The 20,535-nt window shown below is 40.5% G+C and overlaps 1 protein-coding gene across 15 annotated transcripts in view; it reads right to left on the reverse strand.

Moving 5' to 3' along the window:
* setd5 (SET domain containing 5) overlaps positions 1–20,535 on the reverse strand; it is a 158,836-nt gene that overhangs the window by 118,269 nt on the left and 20,032 nt on the right. Inside the window, exon 2 of one of the 15 annotated variants that reach the window (XM_069936672.1) lies at positions 3,601–3,680. The exons of 13 other annotated variants lie outside the window; for them this stretch is intronic. The gene's annotated coding sequence lies outside the window, so the exon portion shown is untranslated. Of the gene's footprint in view, positions 1–2,683; positions 2,705–3,600; positions 3,681–20,535 lie in introns of those variants that run through there. One more of the 15 variants, XM_069936674.1, reaches the window with a different exon arrangement.

The following is a 20,535-nucleotide window of genomic DNA, read 5'->3' on the forward strand; positions in this document are numbered from 1 at the left end:
AGGAAAAAATCCCCCCCCCCCCAAAAAAACTACCAAAACGTAGTAATCCCCTAAACAAAAATTGGGTGTGGATCACCCACCAGTGGCTGATGACTAGTAAAGAACAGTGCAGATCTCTTCCTCCCCAGCCAAACAGTCAGTAACATCAAAATCTCATAATAACAAAAGAAAAAATAATAAGAAAATTCTTCTTTTCATCCAAAAGACTCCAATCTCGAAGATCCCATTTCAGAAGGAGGTAGACTCTTTCCATTCCCGTTTTTCCCATTTCTGCCATTTCTTCTGTTTCCAGAGCTACCAAATTTTTCTTTAGGAGATAATGGTGGACTACGTCTTTGTCCTCTTATATCTGGCAATGAATCAGCAAAAATCATTGCTTCACAATCAGTTTCAAAAAACTGAAATTGATAGTCTCCGTAAAACACCTTCAACACTGCAGGGTAACGAAAAGTAGACTTATAACCTTTATGCCACAAAACTTCTTTAACTGGATTGAATCGACGTCGACGTTGAATGACATCTTGACTCAGATCAGGATTAAAAAAAGACTCTGCTATTCTGAATCAATAATGGGGTTTGTTGTTGTCTTGCATTTTGTACTGCAAGTATTGCTTCTCTATCCAAATAACTCAGACATCGAATTATTACACCAGCTGAGGGTATTCTTCTTAAAGCTCTATGGGCTCTTTCCAATGCCAATCCCCCAGAGAAAAATTCTTGCCCTAATATTTGCGGAATCCAGTCTTTAAAAAAACAAAGAGGATCTTGTCCTTCTATTCCTTCTGGCATACCAACAATTTTCACATTATTCCTTCTGCTTTGATTTTCCAAATAATCTATTTTTCTTTCCAGCTCCTTCTCACGTTCTCCTAATTCTGTGACTGATTTTTCCACCTCCAACACTTTTTCTGTGTTAGAAGCCACTTGTTATTTACAGTCCAAAAAAGCAGTCTGAATTTTTAAAAATTCTTCATAAGATGCATCCACACGTGTCTTAACCATATTAATTCTGAACTTATACCAGCATTCATTTGAACCATTTCATTCATTTGAGATGTCATCAAATCCATTCCAGGTTTTATAACAGCTTGAATAACTGCATTCAATTGCATACACTGTGAATCAGTAAATCTCAGCTCTGCTCTCTCTGACATGGTGGCAGAACAAGGTAACTGCAGCTCCTGCTGCAGTTCAACAGAAGTCATTTTAAAAGTTTTACTGCAGGTCTGGACTCCCAGCGACGGCACCCCAACTTCCTCAGGGGTCGCCGCTGATCTCGCCCCGCATCTTGTTGTTTTCTCATCAATTCGCGAAGAAAAACGATTTCTTCAGATTGAAATGCTACCTGATGCATTTCCAACAATGGAGTCATCTTCCTGCGTGCTCCCTCCATTGAAATCGAAAGGCTTTCCAAATCAGGGTCCATTTCTTGGCAACATGCACTTTCTTCCGGAGTACGGGTAATTCCAGCACCATCCTTCATTTGGTGAGTAATAGGTTTTTTTTTCAGCCCCCACAGGCGATCTTTGGGATTTAGGCAATGAAGAAATTGAGCCTGGGGCTGTTTCAAGTCGTCTAGGCCCCAGATCTTCAGCACTTCGAAAATGTATCTTCTTTTGAACTTGAGGTTTAGTCTTTTTACCATGAGTGGCCATAATAATCCCTTAATACTTTAAAATTTTAAAAGTTTAAACTTGAAAACAAAGGGTTAAAAAACGGGTATTTAAAAGTCTGGCCAGAGAGGTCGAGATTGCACGTCTCGACTCTACGCCATCTTGCCACGCCCTTGATCTTATTTTAATTGCTGCAGATCTGCACTCACTCACTCCATCACTGCCAGATCAGGAATGAGCATGTCCATTCACTCCACCATCCTTCACAGTCAACCAATCATCCATCAGAAGTTCAGCCACATTCAATGAGATTGCACCACCCCAGGCACATTGCCCACTCCTCTTCTCTTTTAGCTATTCAAAAGGACCATAACCTCCTCAATTCTCTGGATCCTCTTCCATCAACACCAGCCACTCCCCTTCTCACTGCAATCATAAGTGAAGCAGTGGTTTGCTTGTATATCTTCCATTCTAGTGTAATACCTACAGTGCTTTATAGAACTACTTTACATTGAAGAAACAAATGGAGATTAGGTGAATGGATTAAGTCTCTGGGGATGACCCTAATCATCCAGTTCCATTCACCTTAATTTCCCATTCCACCTCCACGTTGCCTTATGTGTCTGTGATGTTCTGCCCTGATCCAGTGAGACCTAGTTCAAGGAATAAACAGCCATTTTCCATCTGAGCACATTGCATTGTATCATCTATACTAAATTGAATAATTTTGAGTAATATACTTTTTCCGTTTAAGAACTGGATAATTCTGCTGTAAGGTTAGCCATCTGAAATAATGACTAATTTCTTGCTCCAAAAACACTGCCGAAGCAGATGAGCATTTCCAGTGTTTTCCTTTGGGGTTTCACATTTCAAACAGCTCTGACCCACCTTTAACAGTAGTTATATATCCCTTTATATATATCCCTTTGGCTCTTTTCCATTCTAACTGTGCTCTTAAATCTTTTAACCAGATATCAGGATTCCCTGTCCACATCTGATTAAACACGTCCCCTCTGCCCTCTAATTCCAGCCTTCTCCCACCTTTCCTGCAAATTAAACTAACTTCTTACTTTCCCAGCTTTGATGTGCTACCTTTCTCCTCCCAGAGAGTTTGCACCTGAGTATGAAATACATCAGTCGATTCTTGATTGTGAGGTCAATCCCCCTTTCAAAAATTTAGACCAGGGTGGCCAAACTTGCTTAACGTAAGTCACATACAATAAACTTCAGATATTTGAGAGCCACAAGACAAGGAAAAATATTATATGTATATCTTGTTACAAAAATTTTATATAAATATTAAGAAATACATGTACATGTGTCAGATTATAGATATGCTTTTGGGAGATAAATTTAGGCAGATTTTTTAGTGCAGGTCACATACAAACACTTTAAAACAGATCTTATTTAAAATACTGGAGCTCTGCTCATGCTAGACAGTCCAGCTCAAAGGGCAATTGCAAAAGCTTTCGAGAGACTTCACTAATGGATTGCGGTTTACAAAAAGGCAACAGATCAAAGAACTCGTCAGAGCCGCAGGCTGTCTGGAATGGAACTTGCTGTTCTAAGAGGGTCATGTAGTTCTGCAAGCAAAGAGAGAAAAACAGGCTTTTTTTCTCACAGAGGGAGAGAGAATGAATTCAGTTCTGTAGTGCTACAGTCAGCAGCAGCAGCTGGGACTAGAAAAGGACAATCTGGAAAGCTTGTGGAAAAACCCCATTTGGAAGATGGGTTGTGAGCGCTTAGTTCAGCCTGGTCAAGAGGAGAGGACTGGCTGCCTAATGTTTCACCTGAAATAAGGAAAACAAAAAGGAACTCTGTGGTGACCGGAAAGAAAGAGGTTATCATCTGGAAAACTCTGATGGGGCAAGTTTCTTCAGCAAGACACCGAAGTGGCTGGTTACAAGGAATCAGTTGTGGGTGTCAAGCGAACAACAAATCTCCCTCTGAAAACCGACAAGAACCTTCCTGAGCAGTAACCATTTACCTTTCTAGCACCAAAGCCTGGTGAACTTCATAAATGTTAAATTCTGTGCACAGTCTAAGAATTGCCTGCAACCAGTGAACCTAGAGGAATGAGAAGTGAGATTGGACTGTGAATCAAAGAACTTTTCTAAACTTGCATACACATTACATACACGTGCGCTTAGAAATAGAAGGGGGTTAAGTTTGGTTAGTTAAGTTAATAGTAATAAGTTTTCATGCTTAAAGATAATTAAAAGTAACTTTTGTTTAAGTAACCATTTGCCTTGGTGAATATCTATTGCTGCCGGGTTTTAGGGTCCTTTGGGCTCGTAGCATTCGTAATAATATTTTACATGCATGTAGTTTTAAAAACTGTTAATTTGTATTAGTTTCAATTATTAAAAAGTACACATACTGCATTGCATTTGGGGTGTTGGGCACATGGATGGGCAGTCAGCTGGGGCCAAGGCAAGAGTCCGTGGTCAGGCCACAAGGAGCTCTGGAGAGCAGGTAGCCAGGACCTGGATGAGAGTCCACAGTTGGGGCATTAGGTGCTCTGGTAGGCAGTTGGCCTAGGTCGAGGCAAGAGTCTGCAGTCAGGGCATCGGGTGCTCCAGTAGGCAGTTGGTCTGGGCCTGGGTGAGAATCTGCAGTGAAGGCATTGGGTGCTCAGCTGGGCAGCTGGCCTGGGTGAGATCCCACAGTTAAGGCTTTGGGAGCTCCAGATGGCAAGTGGCCATGGCCTGGGTGAGAGACAATGGTCGGGGCCAAAAAAAGGTTGGCGGGGGGTGGGGGAGTCAACTTTTACACAGTATCAACTATTACACATGTATATACAGGACAAATATTTTCAATTGAACAGCATGTCCCTAATACTAACATTGTGAGACAATTCCTGTCTCAGCCAACATATTTCCATGAACGCACATATATCAAAGAGCTGCATGTGGCTCGCAAGCCACGGTTTGGCCTTCCCTAGTATATACCAACACTTCACTGGAGTGGTGAAGAAGTGGTGCACTGGCACAGATGCTGTCTTAGTTCAAGATCCCACATCCTCTTTGATTAAGGAGTTAACCTCAGTGTTGTCAATTATCTTTCAATCAGCATTTACTAAAATATCCCATCTTATTTGTGAGAATTTACTGTGGAAAAAAAATGGCAACTCATCTTCTATAACACAATGTTTAACATGTCCTAAATGCTTTCTTTTTATCCACAGCTTTCAGTTATAGAGCAGATAACCAAATGGGGTGGGGGGGGGAAAAACTTTCTCCTGAGAATACTATAATGGGAAAAAAAAGTCGTTCAAAAGTTGCTCAATAATTTCCAGAATGAGCTGCTTAGGATAGACATGAATTTATGGGGGGAAAATCCTTCAATAACCATTGGAAAGAATTTCCTTCAAGGGGAAACACAGTCGTCAAAGTGCATTCTCATAGAAGGGAAATGATAAAGAATCTAAGGGAGTCTGAACTTCTTTTGCCGAAGAACATGTACAAAATATTTTATATGCATCAATTTTAATTATTAGGTTTTTCCTTTTGTTTAATTCCTAAAAATGTCTACATTTTATTTAATCAGTGAATTAAAGTACACAAAACAAAAAAAGGAACCAATATAAAAGAAGTCTGACTTTAAAAGTAAAATATTGAGAATCAAATGACAAAATATGAGACAGGAAGATTGTCATTACAGGAAATATTGCCAGGTGGAGCATTATCAACAAACTGTCAGAAATTTCACAAAAGGAGCAGATTTCAAGTTCAAGCTACCATGACTTCAAGTATGGTGGTGATTAACCTAAAGAGGTATGTGCAAATAAAGGAATCCATGCAGGTTTTCCTCAACAGTAAAAGAAAGATGAATTGGAGGCATTGTTACACCTCATTAAAAATCTGAAATATAGTCAATAAACATGAATGTTGAATCATCCATAATTGACACTCAAAAAGCTGCGGATACTGGAAATCTGAAAAACAGGAAATGCTGGATACATGCAGTAGCCCAGGCAGCACCTTTGTAGAGAAACAGTGAACATTTTAGGTCAAAGACCCTGTTTCATTTTCAAATAATTTCAAAACACTGAAAACATACACGTGTGTCTTGAGACAAAGAGATGAAAAAGGAAGACGTTTTGGGAGGAAATTCCAGAAATTAAGGGTATGATTGACTTCAGAGCACAGTTGATCGCAAGATTGAAGGAGATTGCAGAAATTTAGAGACTGAGATTATGAACTATTTGAAAATTTGACTTTTAAAATCAAGGCATTACAATGCCAAGATGCAATTTGGCCAATTAACACAGGTATCAAGGATGGTAGGCTAGAAACAATAGTTAGAGATCAACTCAAATTTGTAAAGTGTGCAAGGGTGGATCATTTGAATCTGCATGCAACAAAGGAATGGATACAAATCAACAGCAGATGAGTTGATCCAGGAGTTCCAAGGAAGATCGTTTTGCTATGAATACAGAATTCAGCTCAGAATTATAAAGGATGCCAAGATGTAAATAGTCTGATGCAGGATAATAATAAATTGAAGTGCATGCATTCCTTGGGTTATACAAGAGTTCCGTTCCTACGAACTGTCCATAAGCCCATTTTTGTGTGATAGAAAAGTCTGTTGCTCTTGCTACCCATATCATATCACTACATACACTTGTTATAATTTTTTTTTATTTCATTGTATAATCACCCTGACACGACCTATAATTAACCATATAATTAATAAATATTGTAGCGGGAGCCCCATGTGAACAACAGAATCATACGTAGCCACAGCAGTTTAGCAAGCACATTACCAGAGTGCAAAGCCTCCAACAATGTCCCTGTCCTCCAGCTACATGCGCCAGGCACAAGCAATTAGGAAAAGCACGCGAATAAGAGCCGATGCTTTTTATGGCACCCGACGCCCGAGGCTGGAAAGTGACGTCACTGTCGCATCCCAGAAGGCTCAGTGTGAAAATCGTAGAGGGAACTATAAAAGCTGTGGTTGAACACAATAAAGGCACTGATTCCTGACTAATCTGTCTCCAGTGTCATTTATTGTCACTTGCGTAAGGTAGTGCCGTCAGATAGGCCACTACATAATTTGGTGACCCCGAAGGGCCTCAACTACACTCAGCTACGGACCTCAGTCCCACATGTCTGACATGGACGAGCAACCGACGTCTTCGAAGGTAGAGGTCAACACGGCCTCGCTTGCTGCGGCACCAGTGGTGATTAATGCTGTAGCTGTTTGCCTGCCTCCATTCTAGTTGGATCAGCCTCGTAGCTGGCTGCAGTTGGGCAGAGTGCAATTCTGGTGGACCAGAAGAAGAGCAAATTCCGGAATTCTTTGCTAGAGACATTTGAGCTTTCTCGTCATGAACAGGCTTTAAGGATTTTGAATTAGCAAGAACTGGGGGACCGTAGTCCATCCAAGTTAATGCAAAAGCTGGTATTATTAGCCACAGGCCATATGGATTGCTTTCTTTTTGAGGCACTGTTTTATCAAAATTACCAGTGCATGTGGCAGCAGGAATGGTGCACATGAGTTTTGCAGAGCCGCATTTGGTAGCAAGAGAGGCCGACCGACTTTAAGGCCTTCCATAGGCTAACAGAATGCAGATGCAGCCCATCTGTGCGGCTGAGTTGTCCGAGCCCCCCGAAATGCCAAGACCACCGGCATGTGCGACATTACAGCGACCACGTCCTGATCAAGGAAACAAAAGTTCCGGATACTGTTTTTATCATCGCCGATGGGGTGACTCTGCCTATAGATGTAAGAGTCCTTGCACTTACCCAGGTCCACCATCACATCAGGGAAACGGACCTGCCAACCGCTGTTAGTGGCCTCGACGGTTGGCACAGAACAAGGTCTACTTTATTTACATGACGTGATTTCGGGGGTGGATCACTTGATAGGCACCAGGGCTGAGTTCAGTATTGTTCCCACGACACAGTTTGAGTTGGCACAAGGAGCATGTACTCCACCGCTTTCAGCAGTTAATGGTACCACGATTCCTACTTTTGGAAAGAGTAAGGTCACGATACATTGAGTTCAGCGGTATTCCGCTGGAAATGCATGGTGACCTCAGTAGGTTTTCCCCTGTTAGGCGCAGATTTTTTGAGAGAGCATGGTCTCCTGGTTGATATACATAAATGCCATCTGATAAACACGGCTAACTTCCAAAGTTTGCCCCTTAAAAGAATGCATAATTCTTTCCAACTGGTAACAGTTCATACGTCTCGATACTTAGAGTTCCCAGGACTGTTGACGACTAATTTTCAGGATAATAAGCCGCGGCGTGGTGTATATCATTATATTGATATAACTGGTCCACCTGCTTATACTAGAGCTCATAGGCTTCCAAAAGACAAGCTTACAATTGAAAGAGCAGAATTAGCAGTAATGGAGGAATTAGTGGTGGTATGCAGGTCCAAAGGTCCATGGGCTTCACCTCTTCACATGGTGCCTAAAAGCCGCAGTGGTTGGCAGCCATGTGGGGACTACAGGCGGTTGAACGATATAGCCATCCCCGACTGCTATCCAATCGCTCATATTCAGGAGTTCTCAGCACAGTTGGCTAACGCTACTATATTTTCCAAAGTAGATTTAGTAAATGGATACGAGCAGATTCCATCCGACCATGAAATTGGTGCAGCGTTGCAACAACACGCAAAAGGACAATGTGCCATTTGCATTTTATAGCAGACATCTTCGACCTACAGAGATGAGATATAGCACATTCGACCGAGAATTACTGTCGTTGTATTTGGCGGTGTGCCATTTCAGATACATGCTGGAGGGTCGAATGTTTACAGCCTTTACTAATCATAAACCTCTCATGCAGACCATGAATATGACCTGTGGTCTGCGAGGTAGCAACACCAATTGTCATTCATCTCTGAGTTCACTACCAACATTTGGTATGTTGCCGGTTTTTCCAATCCGGTGGCAGATGCCCTATCGAGACCAACTGTCACTGCAGTCCAAGGTGGAATCGACACGGCACAGTTGGCGGAAGACCAGCAGCGGGATAAGGAGGTACAAGCCTACAAAACCGCCAATACAAGTCTCCAGGTTGAGGAAATCACTACTGAGGCAAGTGGTCCCACGCTCCTTTGTGACATTTCCACAGAACACCCTAGACCCATTCTACCGGTTAGCTGGCGCAGGAAGATCTTCGATGAGATACATAATCTTTTGCATCCTTCCATTAGATCTTCCATTAAACTAGTGTCAAATCGTTATGTGTGGCACGGTCTAAAGAGAGATGTCACTTGCCTTCAGTGCCAAAAGGCTAAAATTCACAGACACATGCGTGTACCACCTGAAAGATTCTCCTCGGGTGGATGCCAAATTTCAGACCTTTGCTGGTCTGTCAGGGGATAAGATATTTATTTACTGTTGTTGACAGTTTTAGTCGTTGGCTAGAAGCAATCCCTATGCAGGCAGCAGATAGGGAAATGTGTGCGTGGACCTTTATTTTTAAATTGGGTTGCACAATATGGTGTACCTAGTCACATGACTTCAAATAGAGGTACACACTTTACTTCCCACCTGTGGACACAGATTTCAAACTTCTGTGGAAGTAAATTACACCACACAACCGGCTATCATCCTCCGTCAAATGGACTTGTGGAACGGTTCCATAGGCATTTAAAGTCGGCACTTAAGGCAAGACTGCAGGGGCCGAACTGGATGGACGAATTACCGTGGGTGCTATTGGGAATACGTACAGCACCACAAGGAAGGATTGCAAGTTTCGACTGCTGAGATGATCTATAGAACTCCACTATCCATTCCATGGACATACAATTCAGCAGTGACATAAATCAGACAGCTGACTTGAATATTTTACGCCTTGTGAGAGATAATCAATAGGGCAAAACAACCCTATCCCACGATTTTTCAGGGGAGCTTCAAACATCAGGTGCCACATGACCTACTGACTGCGGAATTTGTGATGGTTAGGAAAGGTCAGAAAGGCTCAGCATTTCAATGCCCATATGAGGGGCCCTTTAGGGTAATCAAGCAAGAAGGTGTAGAATTTACATTGGATGTAGGGGGCCAAGAGTGTATTTTCACAATTGAACGACTGAAACCAGCACACACTGACCTTTCAAGACCGATCTCATCACCACTGAAACATCCCAGAGGACGCCCCAGGCTGAACTACCAACAGGAACCTGCATCTGGCTGCCACGATTCTGGGATGGTGGTGTAGCGGGAGCCCCACGCGAACAATAGAATCGTGCACAGCCATAGCAGTTTAGCAAGCACATTGCCAGAGCGCATAGCCTCCAACGATGCCAGGCACCAGCAATTAGGAAAAGCGCGCGAATAAGAGCCCGTGTTTTTTATGGCACCTGAGGCTGGAAAGTGGCGTCACTACCGCATCCCAGAAGGCTCAGCGTGAAACGCACAGAGGGAACTATAAAAGCTGTGGTTAAGCACAATAAAGGCACTGATTCCTGACTATACTGTCTCCAGTGTCACTTATTGTCACTTGCGTAAGGTAGTGCCGTCATATAGGCCAGTATAATATCATAAAATATTTTATTGTTAATACTAGTTTTAAAAATGTTTCAAAAATGTATGGGAGAGTTAGCTTAAAGTCAGTTTTTTTATAACCTGGAGAGCCTCGGTAATTAATTTGCGGAAAACAGTACCATAATGTATACACATCTGTTCACGGCCAAACATTTAAACATATTTAATTGGACAATACTAATAGAAGCTATTAATGCAATTTTTTTAATCAAATGAGGTTACAAAGATCACCATGCATCCTATTAGAAAAAGGATCGCTCAGAAATGCTCAGGTTTAGAACAGGAAAGAAAATTCGAAAAGGAAAAAGGTTTTAATTCCAAGTTCAAACTTAAGAATGTATCAACTGCAGATATTCTAGTATTTTTTTTTTAAATATCTACTTGTACAATTTCATGATTTTGTAATATTTGGGAATGTATAAGGTTCACTAACATATGCAAATTACCACAAACAACATTCTAAGCATGTTATGAAATTAAGGCAGGGTACATTGAGCTGTGGATGTCAAGTCCTTATGAAATGGGTTTGGAATGGGAAGTGCAGTGATATGGCAGAGAGATCTATAAAGTAGGTTTCCCCAGAGTCAAGGCCAGAGCTTTAATTTGATATGTAAAGAAATGAAGATTGGATGTTTAAATGCTCAAAAGTCAGAAGAGTGCTGAATGGCAAGAATGTTGTTGCTGTAGTAGGATAGAAGAATGGATTGGAAATAACCATAAATAAATCTAAACATTATGAGAAATTTGAATTTAATTATTTTGAAATCAGACATCCATGAGCGAACATGACTTAAATGTGCAACATGATTCAATTGACTAAAGGGACAAATTAAATCTTTGACTTGTTCAAAGGATGAAATATAAAAGTAGAGAAGTCTTGCTACAACTGTGCAGATTGTTGGTGCAACACAAGGGAAGAAACATGATTCCTGGGATTTCTTTTTGTGATGATTATGTTATATTTTATATTTATATATAGAATGTTTTAAAGGAGATAAATTGTGGGGTTTTTTTTAGTGTAGGTCACATACAAACACTTCAAAACAGATCTCTTTTAAAATGCAAGAGCTTGGCTCAAGCCAGAAAATCCAGGCTCCGAGCGACTTTGCAAAAACTTTGAAGAATGCCTATGACTTCACAATTAGGTGTTAAATGGACATGCTGTGGAGTAATGGATTATTATTTTGGAAAGCAACAGATGAACGAACTCAGATGATTAGGTCCAGTGCCGCAGTCTGAATGTAGTTTGCTGTTCTAAGAGGGTCATGTGGTTTTCTGAGAGAGGGGGAGAGGGACAGGGAGAATTCAGTTCTACAGTTCAGCAGAAGCAACTGGGACTGGAACATGACAAGCTGGCAAACTTGTGGAAAACCCCCATTTTGAAGCTGGGTTGTCAGTTTTAGTTCAACCTGTTCAAAGCCCTTGTGTTCCATGCAAGAAGAGATGGCTGGCTGTATAATGTTTCACTTGAAATAAGGGAAACAAAAAGGAACTCTGTGGTGACCTGAAAGAAAGAGATTATCATCTGGAAAACCCTGATGGGGCAAGTTTTTTCGGCAAGACATTGAAGTGGCTGATCAGAATGAATCAGTTGTGGGTGTCCGATGAGCAATAAATCTCTCTCTGAAAACCGACAGGAACCTTCCTGAGTGGTAACCATTTACCTTTCACAGTATAAGAATTGTCTGAAGAAGTGAGGTGAGATTGGACTGTGAATTAAAGAACTTTGGGGTCCTTTGGGCCCATAACATTATTTTACCAAAAAAAAATCAAGTATATTGTCTATACAAATTTGAATTTAGAAGAGGTAAAAAGTGATTTGACAAGGTGAATACTGAGAAGCTGTTTCAAAACTAGAAAATAGAACTAGAATTTGAAAAAAGGGTCAGCATTGAAAACTGAGAATATTGAGTCTTTGCAAGCTATGGAAATTAAGTAATTGAATATATTCAATGCTAAAGTGAGGAGACTCGTGGATTATAAGAGAATATGAGGTTAAGTAAACAGGCAGGATCTGAGGAGAAGTTTAGATTAACCATTATCCTGTTCATTCTCTGCCTAGACTTGAGGACTGCATTGTCTACTCTTGATCCTCTGTCTGACAGATATAGTACAGGATAAAATATGATAAGTTTATTGTCATATAAATTTACAATGTACATATACATAGAAATTCTTACTTTTTGCAGATACTTCACAAAAAAATACATTAAAAGAGATAATAAATCAATTACCATAGTAAAAGATAGACCTTTTTGTGGAGACAGAATTGAATGTACCTTCAAGTTCCTCAGAGTCCATATGTCAGAGGACCTCTAGTGGAGCCAGCACATTGAGGCAACACCTCTATTTTCTTAAGAAATCCGAGGTGATTTGGCATGTCGTCAAATACTGGACTCTATCGAACTTCTACAAGGGTACTGTGGAAAGCATACCGACTGATTGTGTCATCCAAGTGCCCAGGATCACAGGTGGCAAGAAAGAAAAAGTAGGAAACGCCACCAAGTCCATTACAAGTTCTTACCTCCCATGCCTGTAAAAGGCAGAGAGGACACCTAACACCCTGGTCACAACCTCTTCTTGCTGCTACCTCCAGCACCTTTAGGTTCAAGAACAGGCTTTATCCAACAGCTATCACATCCTTCAACATTCCCTTACTACCCTAATCATAGGCTACTCTAGCACTACAAAAATAGCTGTTTGTACGATTTCTTCCCTGAAGGAAATAAAGTGGTTGGAGTAAAATATTAAATGATGAATCAAAGGTTTGACCAAAGAATAAGCAGTACTCTGTCCACAAAATGAAGTAGAATTGATGAAGGAACATCTTCAAAATAATAAATACATTTTCAAAACCAAGAGCTGTATACAAACACCAACTTGTGGCAATGCTCCTTATTTTCCCTATTTGGTTCCCAATTTCTTCACTGCAGCACAGAAAAGAACTGGGGACATAGCAGATAACCAAATCTGACTTTAACATTAATAATCTTCCCTGACCTACAGGAAAAAGTCACATACATTTGATACTATTTGAATATGACAACAGCGTAGACTGTTGCATTTATTCTAATAACTGGAATTATGTGAAATTTACATTTAACTCAATGAAAACAGAATCTTTGCAGTATAGTAAGACACCACTCAGCCTATCAAATTTCTGTCCACTTTCCTGGAGGAATCCATAGTCTTCCACATTTTCCCCAAGACAATGCAAATTGTTTTCCCTACTACCTATTCAATTTTTTGAGCCTTGATCGACTGCAATCCAAATAAGTACTCATCGTGCATGCTTCCTCATCCTTGAGCATAGTAAATTCAAAATACTAATCTTCAGATTCATTTGTACTCTTGATTCATCTAAATTTGCATCCACCTAAAGCAACAGTATTCATTCCCTCCAAGGTGTGCAGATGCACAGACAAATGCAACACTATGTGAGCCACATCTGTATGCGTGTTTGCATAATTTTGCATTGAGGACAGAAGAATGCTATTTCACTGGGTTGGACTGGATGATAAATGAACTTAGCTTGAATAAAGTTATGTCAGACAGAATGGTAAATTCTTTATTATTACTCAGTAGTCTCTACACAGCAAATTAGAGTTAAATTCAATAGATAATTAATAGACACTGCCAGATAAAAGTTCTTACACGAGGAACAGCAGTTAAAGATCGCCTCTGTGCACCCAGCTATGCAACGCAACAATAATGCTGCAATAAAATTCATGTTTTAACAGAAACTTATGGAAACAGCGCTGTGTACATAATCTTTACAGTTGACTAAATCAACTAAATTATGACATAACATCAATTCGCTTGCTTCGACAAGGAAGCAACTAAAATGGATTTGCTGCATGCAGTTCTAGTATCTTCTGTATTAGATCTGTATCAACAGATAGTCAGATATCATCTTTAATTTTCAAACCAGTTAAATAAAAATCTCCACAAGTACAATTTCTGTTTACCTGACACAGAGTTCTGGCATATTCTTTATCATTGGGCACCTAGTGCACCAAAATTCACAGGCTGGCAACATCCCTGTCCAAGAGATTTGTAGATATGCTCTGTCAAAAATAGCTATTGATCTTACACATGCAAAAGTAATCTCCCTTTTCTTATCTAAAGCAGGTTTATCAAACCTATTGGTTAAGCAGTTGGAAACAATCTCCACTTTCTACAATAAGTCCCAATAATATCAGATTAGATCACTTCATAATCAACAGGAAAGAGCATGAATAATGCGCATTGCTATATACATTTGCCGCACAGGTACTTTTTTTTAAAAAAAAAACTACGAAAGCATACTTAATTGAATCAAAAAAAGACAATAAATGCAAACATTATCCTAGTGCAAAAGGTGACTTTGCAAAAGTGCAAACATATCTTTTGTGGCATTGGAGTAGTCTATTAGTGTAACAAGACACTATTCAGGGAAAGCTATTGGAAAGAAACTGTTCTAGAACCTAGAGGTGCTAGTCTTGCTCAGGATTAGCTGTATTAATATTCTCCTGTGGAAAAAGATGCTTAGAAATTAACTCATGCTAGTCTGACAAAAACCCCGACCCACCTATTCTGAAATGATCCCATTTTAGAACAGGTGGGCCTGGGGTTTCCCTGAAGTTGTACTTCAGTCCTGATCTATATCAAGCTAACAAGGTGCCAGAACTTGCTGAATGTCAATGGGAAGATTATCAAGGAAGAGGATTTTACTTTCAGACTGTGGGTCACTCAAAATTTGCTAATGTTTACGAATCAGACATTAGACAAATGTGAGCATTCAAGTCCTTGTATGGCATAGCACCAATACCAGATTCACCTTGTAAGCAGCATGTTAACTATAATTTAAGGTATTACTGCAATAGTCAATGAATTACAATATCAAATATCTCTTTAACCAAAGCATGTCAGATTGTATAGGTTTTGTGGTCTTGTCCTTAACATGGTTTCTAGCAGTCTGATGATTCAAGAGTTTCATAATCAAATTTTAAGACAGGCATCTATCCCCAGCATGCCAGGATTTGCAGAAATCAGTTTTTGATATCCCAACCAACATAATGTATATGACACGTCAGTGGTACATGACAAATTTATTCCTCACCAATTGGTTGATGCTGTGGCAAAGGTACATGCTCACTGTGAAGTGTCCTCAGTAACAAGGCAACATAGTTCTCACATTTACCGGGTCTTTCTTCCATCACAATGCAGCTCATTTGAACTGCCTGGTCAAAATCTCAGTAGTGAACCAAACAAAACTACCTGGTACAGGAAAGTACTCTGGTTCATGTTTGAATATATTAAACACTTGTGGCGGCACGCCACGAGGCAGGCGAACCGGCCCCGCTTGTAATCCACGCGGCGGGGCAGCTGGCCAAAATGGCACCATCGGGGGGGGTTGGTTTCCCCCTTCTTCTCAGCACCGGGCTCAGAAGCTGCGCTGGGGGACCACATGACGCCCGAATGACGTCAGCACCCCCCAGCATGGTTCTCAGCCAGGGCTGGGAGTACAAGTCCAGCCTGGCAGCCAGCAATAAACCAGTTTTCTGCTCACTGAGCTCAACCCGTCTTGTTGTGTGTTCTTTCAGTAGCAGTGTAGCTGCCGCTACACACCATCACTTAACTTATACTGAGAATAAAGCTAAATCTCTACTTGCAACTCTAGACTAGTAAACATGTATTGTCTTAAAATGTATTAATGTCACTTATTCATAGTTATACTGAATATAAATAGGCCCTTCAGTCTAATGAGTCCATAATAACCAAGATGTAGATCTCTGCTAAACTATTTGACTGCATTTGCCCTGTATCACCGAAATGTTCCTATCCACGCTGCAATAGTGCCTTCCTCAACCAACTCCTCCAGCAGTCCATTCCAAACACCCACTGTCCATTGTAAAAAAGTTTTCCCTCAGATTCCTATCAAATCTCTCCCCCTCACCTTCAACCCCTGTCCTCTGGTTAGATTCCCTGACTCTCTTCCTCTTCTGATTTTGTATACCTCAATGAGATCACCCCTCATTCTCCTGCGCTCCAAGGAATAAAGCATTGGCCTGCTCAACTTCTCCCTACAGATCAAGCTCCTAATCCCGGCAACATCCTCATAAATCTTCTCTGTACATACTCCCGCTTGACCAAGCCGAACACAAATTGGGCTCACCGATGGTTTATACAACTACAACATGACCTCCCAACTTCCATACTCAGTACTCTGAATGATGAAAACCAATGCACAGAAAGCTTCATTGACCATGCCATCTACCTGTGCTCCACTTTGAAGTACTATGGAACCGGTACTAGATCTTTCTGCTCTACACCACACCCCAGATCCCTACCATTTATTGTATAAGCCCTTCTCATGTTAGTCTTCGCAAAATGCAACACTTCTCATTTCTCTGTATTAAATTCCACCAACCAATCAGATTCTGCTGCAATTTCTGGCAGTCATACTCACTCTCTATAATACCAGTCACTTTACTATCATTCACACTTGTCTGAGTTGATCCAGATTCCATTAGAACCTTAAATAACCTTCTTCACTGTCCAATTTACCACTAGTTTTAGTGTTATCTATAAACTTATTAATCAAGCCACTTGCCTTCTCTTCCAAAACATTATATATGAATGACAATCAAGGACCCAGATCCAATCTATGCTGTGTATGACTGGATACAGATCTCCAACTTAAAAACAACCCTGTTACCTCACTCTGCATCCCATCACCAAGCTAATTTTGTATCCAAATTGCTAATTCATCATGGATCCCAGGTATTCTAACCTTCTAACTAACAAACCACGTGGGGCCTAGTCAAAGGCCTTGCTAAAGTTCACAAAGAGAATATTCACAATTCTGTCTCATTGATCTTCTTGGTTTCCTCCTCACAAAACATGAGGGATCATATCTGAAAATTTGTGAAACATGATTTCTCATGAACAAACTATCACAAATTATTGGGATAAATTAATCCTGACTATTTCCAAAACAGCCTGGAGGTTGGTAACTAGTGGAGTGCTGCAAGGATCTGTTCTGGGACCCCTGCTCTTTGTGATCTTTATAAATGACTTGGAATGAAGAGGTGGATGATGGAATTTTGGATGGAGCTGAAGGTTGTCAAAGGTTACAAAAAGATTTAGACAGGTTGCAGAGTTGGGCAGAAAAATGGCAGATAGAGTTCAATCCAGATAAGTGTGAGGTGATGCATTTTGGAAGGACAAACCAGAAGGCTGAGTACAGGGCTAATGGTCAGTTAGTTAAGAGAGTGGATGAACAGAGGGATCTTGGGGTTCAAATCCATACATCCCTCAAGGTTGACACACAGATTGATAGGATAGTTAAGAAGACCAATGGGATGCTGGGCTTCATTAATAAGAGGAATGAGTTCAGTAGAGAGGTCATGTTGCAACTCTACAAATCTCTTGAAAGATCACACTTTTGTTCATTTCTGGTCACCTCATTACAGGAAGCATGTGGAAGCTATGGAGAGAAGACTTACCAGGATGTTGCCTGGATTAGAAAACAAATCTTATGAGGCAAGGTTAGTAAAACTGGGACATTTCTCTTTGGAGCATAGAAGGATGAGAAGAAACTTGATAGAGGTCTACTAGACTATGAGAGGCATAGATAGGGTGAAGAGCCAGCACCTGTTTCCCAGGGCAGGAATAGCAAACAGAGGGCATCTGTACAAAGTGAAGGGAGGGAAGTCATCAGGGGTAAGTTTTTTTTTGAAAATGAGGAGTTGTGAGTGCCTGGAATGCCTTGCCATAGATGGTGGTGAAGGCTGAAACATTAGGGGCATTTAAGAGACTCTTAGACAGGCACATGGAAGAAAGAAAAACAGACGGTTACAGGATAGGGTGGGTTTAGTTCTTTTTTTAAAGGAATATATTGGTTGGCACAACATCAGTGGTTGAAGGGCCTGTACCGTGCTGTGGTGTTCTATGTTTCCAACAGACTAGCCTAATAAATAAGGTAGCCATAGAGTTCACTAATTTTATTTGTGCAAATGAGTGTTAACAGAGTAATTGTTTAAGTGTAAGAAAATACATGGTCAAATCATTTAAACATTAGCTCGATCAGAACAAAGTTCAAATCCGAGAATGGAATTTATTGATAAATTATCCACAAAATACAGTAGGGTACAGTCCAGCAATTTCCACTGAAAAAGCTGAAATGTTTACCAAACTCTACAAAAAAAATTGACTATTTTTAATTACAGATTCTACTTAAAGAATAATGAAAATTTGCAATTTAAGGAAATAATTTCTGCAGAGCTAAAATGAAGAGGTCAAATTGTTAAATCCTTTACTAAATGTCAGTGTTTCTACTCCTGAAGGATAAAAGCTTGATTTACCTGTCCTTTCAGAAAAAGAGACAAAAACCTAAATCAGTCATAAAACAATCCCAATGCTAAGATGCAATACACAAAAGCACTGGAGAAAGGAAGCAGATTTGTGCAGCATCTGTTCATCCAAGTCGAATTATAAAGATGTTCATTTCTTTGGAATGCTCTTGAGTTCATCTGAATGTGGGGGCTTATCTATGCAATAATATTCTTCAGCAATCTTCAGCAGTAGAAACTAAAAATTTTCTGTCAACCACCACTCTTCCATATTTTTCACTATACACCAAGACAGGGCTTCCCAAACTTTTTAGCTCACAGAACCCTTTTGGGAAGTTCTTGGAAATCACTTAACCCTGTAGTTACGAACCGGAAGTCAACCAGAAGTAGAATGCCGTCAACTTCCAGTTCAAGTGTGGTTGAGTCTAATTTACATTATTTTTCTTAAACAGTTATCAATCTGAGACTGTGCTTGCAAAACCCCATTTCTTCAGAATTGAATTATTTTGCTTCATCTGAATATTAACAAAATATCAACGACCTCCCAAATGCCCACCATCACTGACCTGCCGGAAGCAGGTTTCCAACCCATCCCCAGCCGCCCACAGGACGGAGCTCCCGATGCCTCTGATGCGGGTATCCACTTCAGGCCCGGCTGCCAGCAAGTGGAACTCCTGATGCCTCCAATGTGGGTTTGCATCCCAACCACTGCTGCCAACAGGCCCAAGTGTCCAAAACCTCCATCACTAACCCCCGTCCCTGCCGACCAGGTGCTGGAGCCACCATCACTTCTGCTGGTGAAGCAGACTGCAAACATACAGGTAGGTCACAGTCCCGACCAACACCATTCAGGCCCCCATGCCAACTCCATCACTAGTTCCCACACCAACCTCAGCAAGAGGAAGGGGGAGGGAAGCAAATGAGCGAGAGTGGGGGAGGGAGGCAGTTTAATTTTTTTTAATGTGGCTGGCCTCACGCCAAAAGAAATCAGAGTCTCATTGGTTGAAAATGGCATCTGCACTACTAACTTCAGGCCTCAAGTCACCATTTTGATTTGTTTGCGTTGAGGCAACTGTTTAGAAACACAGGTGAAAAGTAATTTAAGTTTAAACTTAAATTACATAAATAAAAACAGTTATTACAAGTTTGACTTATTATTACCCATTTCTCTGCAGAACCCCTGGGTACCATGGAACCCAGTACCAGAACCAAGTACAATGCCTTGCTGATGACTTGGATTTGCAAGTGCTTGTTCCACACATTACAGATTCTTAGTCCCAACATTATAACAGAAAATAACCAACTTGATATCCACACAAGCACCCACAAACAGCAATGTGATGACAAACTTTACAGGATATTTTTTTAAACCAGTTCAGCAAGGAGGTTAACTTCCTCAATAATGCATTACAGACAGCATCAGCCTAGACTTTTAGTATTCAACTTTCTACCGTGGACTTTTAATACCTAGTCATATTAATTAGTATCCCTCAATTGATTGCATATATTCTACTCGTATGTTCTACAGCAGTGTCCAGAAACAGAGGCACAATTATCTTGAAGTTTTGTAACCTGAGCTAATGAATCAGTCATGGAAAGGTGCTATATTTGCAATCTATTAGCAAATGCAAAATGAAGTTAAATGATATCATTTTTAAAACCCTTCTATGATATTACTTGAACCACATTACTTGTTTTTCCATTCACAATCTCGAGGCTATCCTGATGTTCCATTCTACATCATCCTTTGTTGTAGTGTCAGATGGTCAAAACATGTTCAGGTATTAAAAATAATCAGAATCTCTTTCTGCAAATGTTGCCTGATCTGTCGAGTTTTTCCCCAACATTTTCTGTTTTCAGCTAGGAAATTAATGCTTTGATAACTTGAATACCAATCCTGATACTGAAACACAAAAGCTGCAGATCTGCAATCTTCAGCAGACAAATAATTCCAACACAGAACATTGGCTATTTCTGCCCATGGATCCTGTCTGACCTGCTAAACAATTTATTGTCTGCTTTATCCTACTGATACGTGCACCTTTCACTTTATAAACCTTACTCTCTTCATCTTCCACCGT

This window comes from Narcine bancroftii, chromosome 5 (genome assembly GCF_036971445.1).
Source record: "Narcine bancroftii isolate sNarBan1 chromosome 5, sNarBan1.hap1, whole genome shotgun sequence".
Taxonomy (NCBI): Eukaryota; Metazoa; Chordata; class Chondrichthyes; order Torpediniformes; family Narcinidae; genus Narcine; species Narcine bancroftii.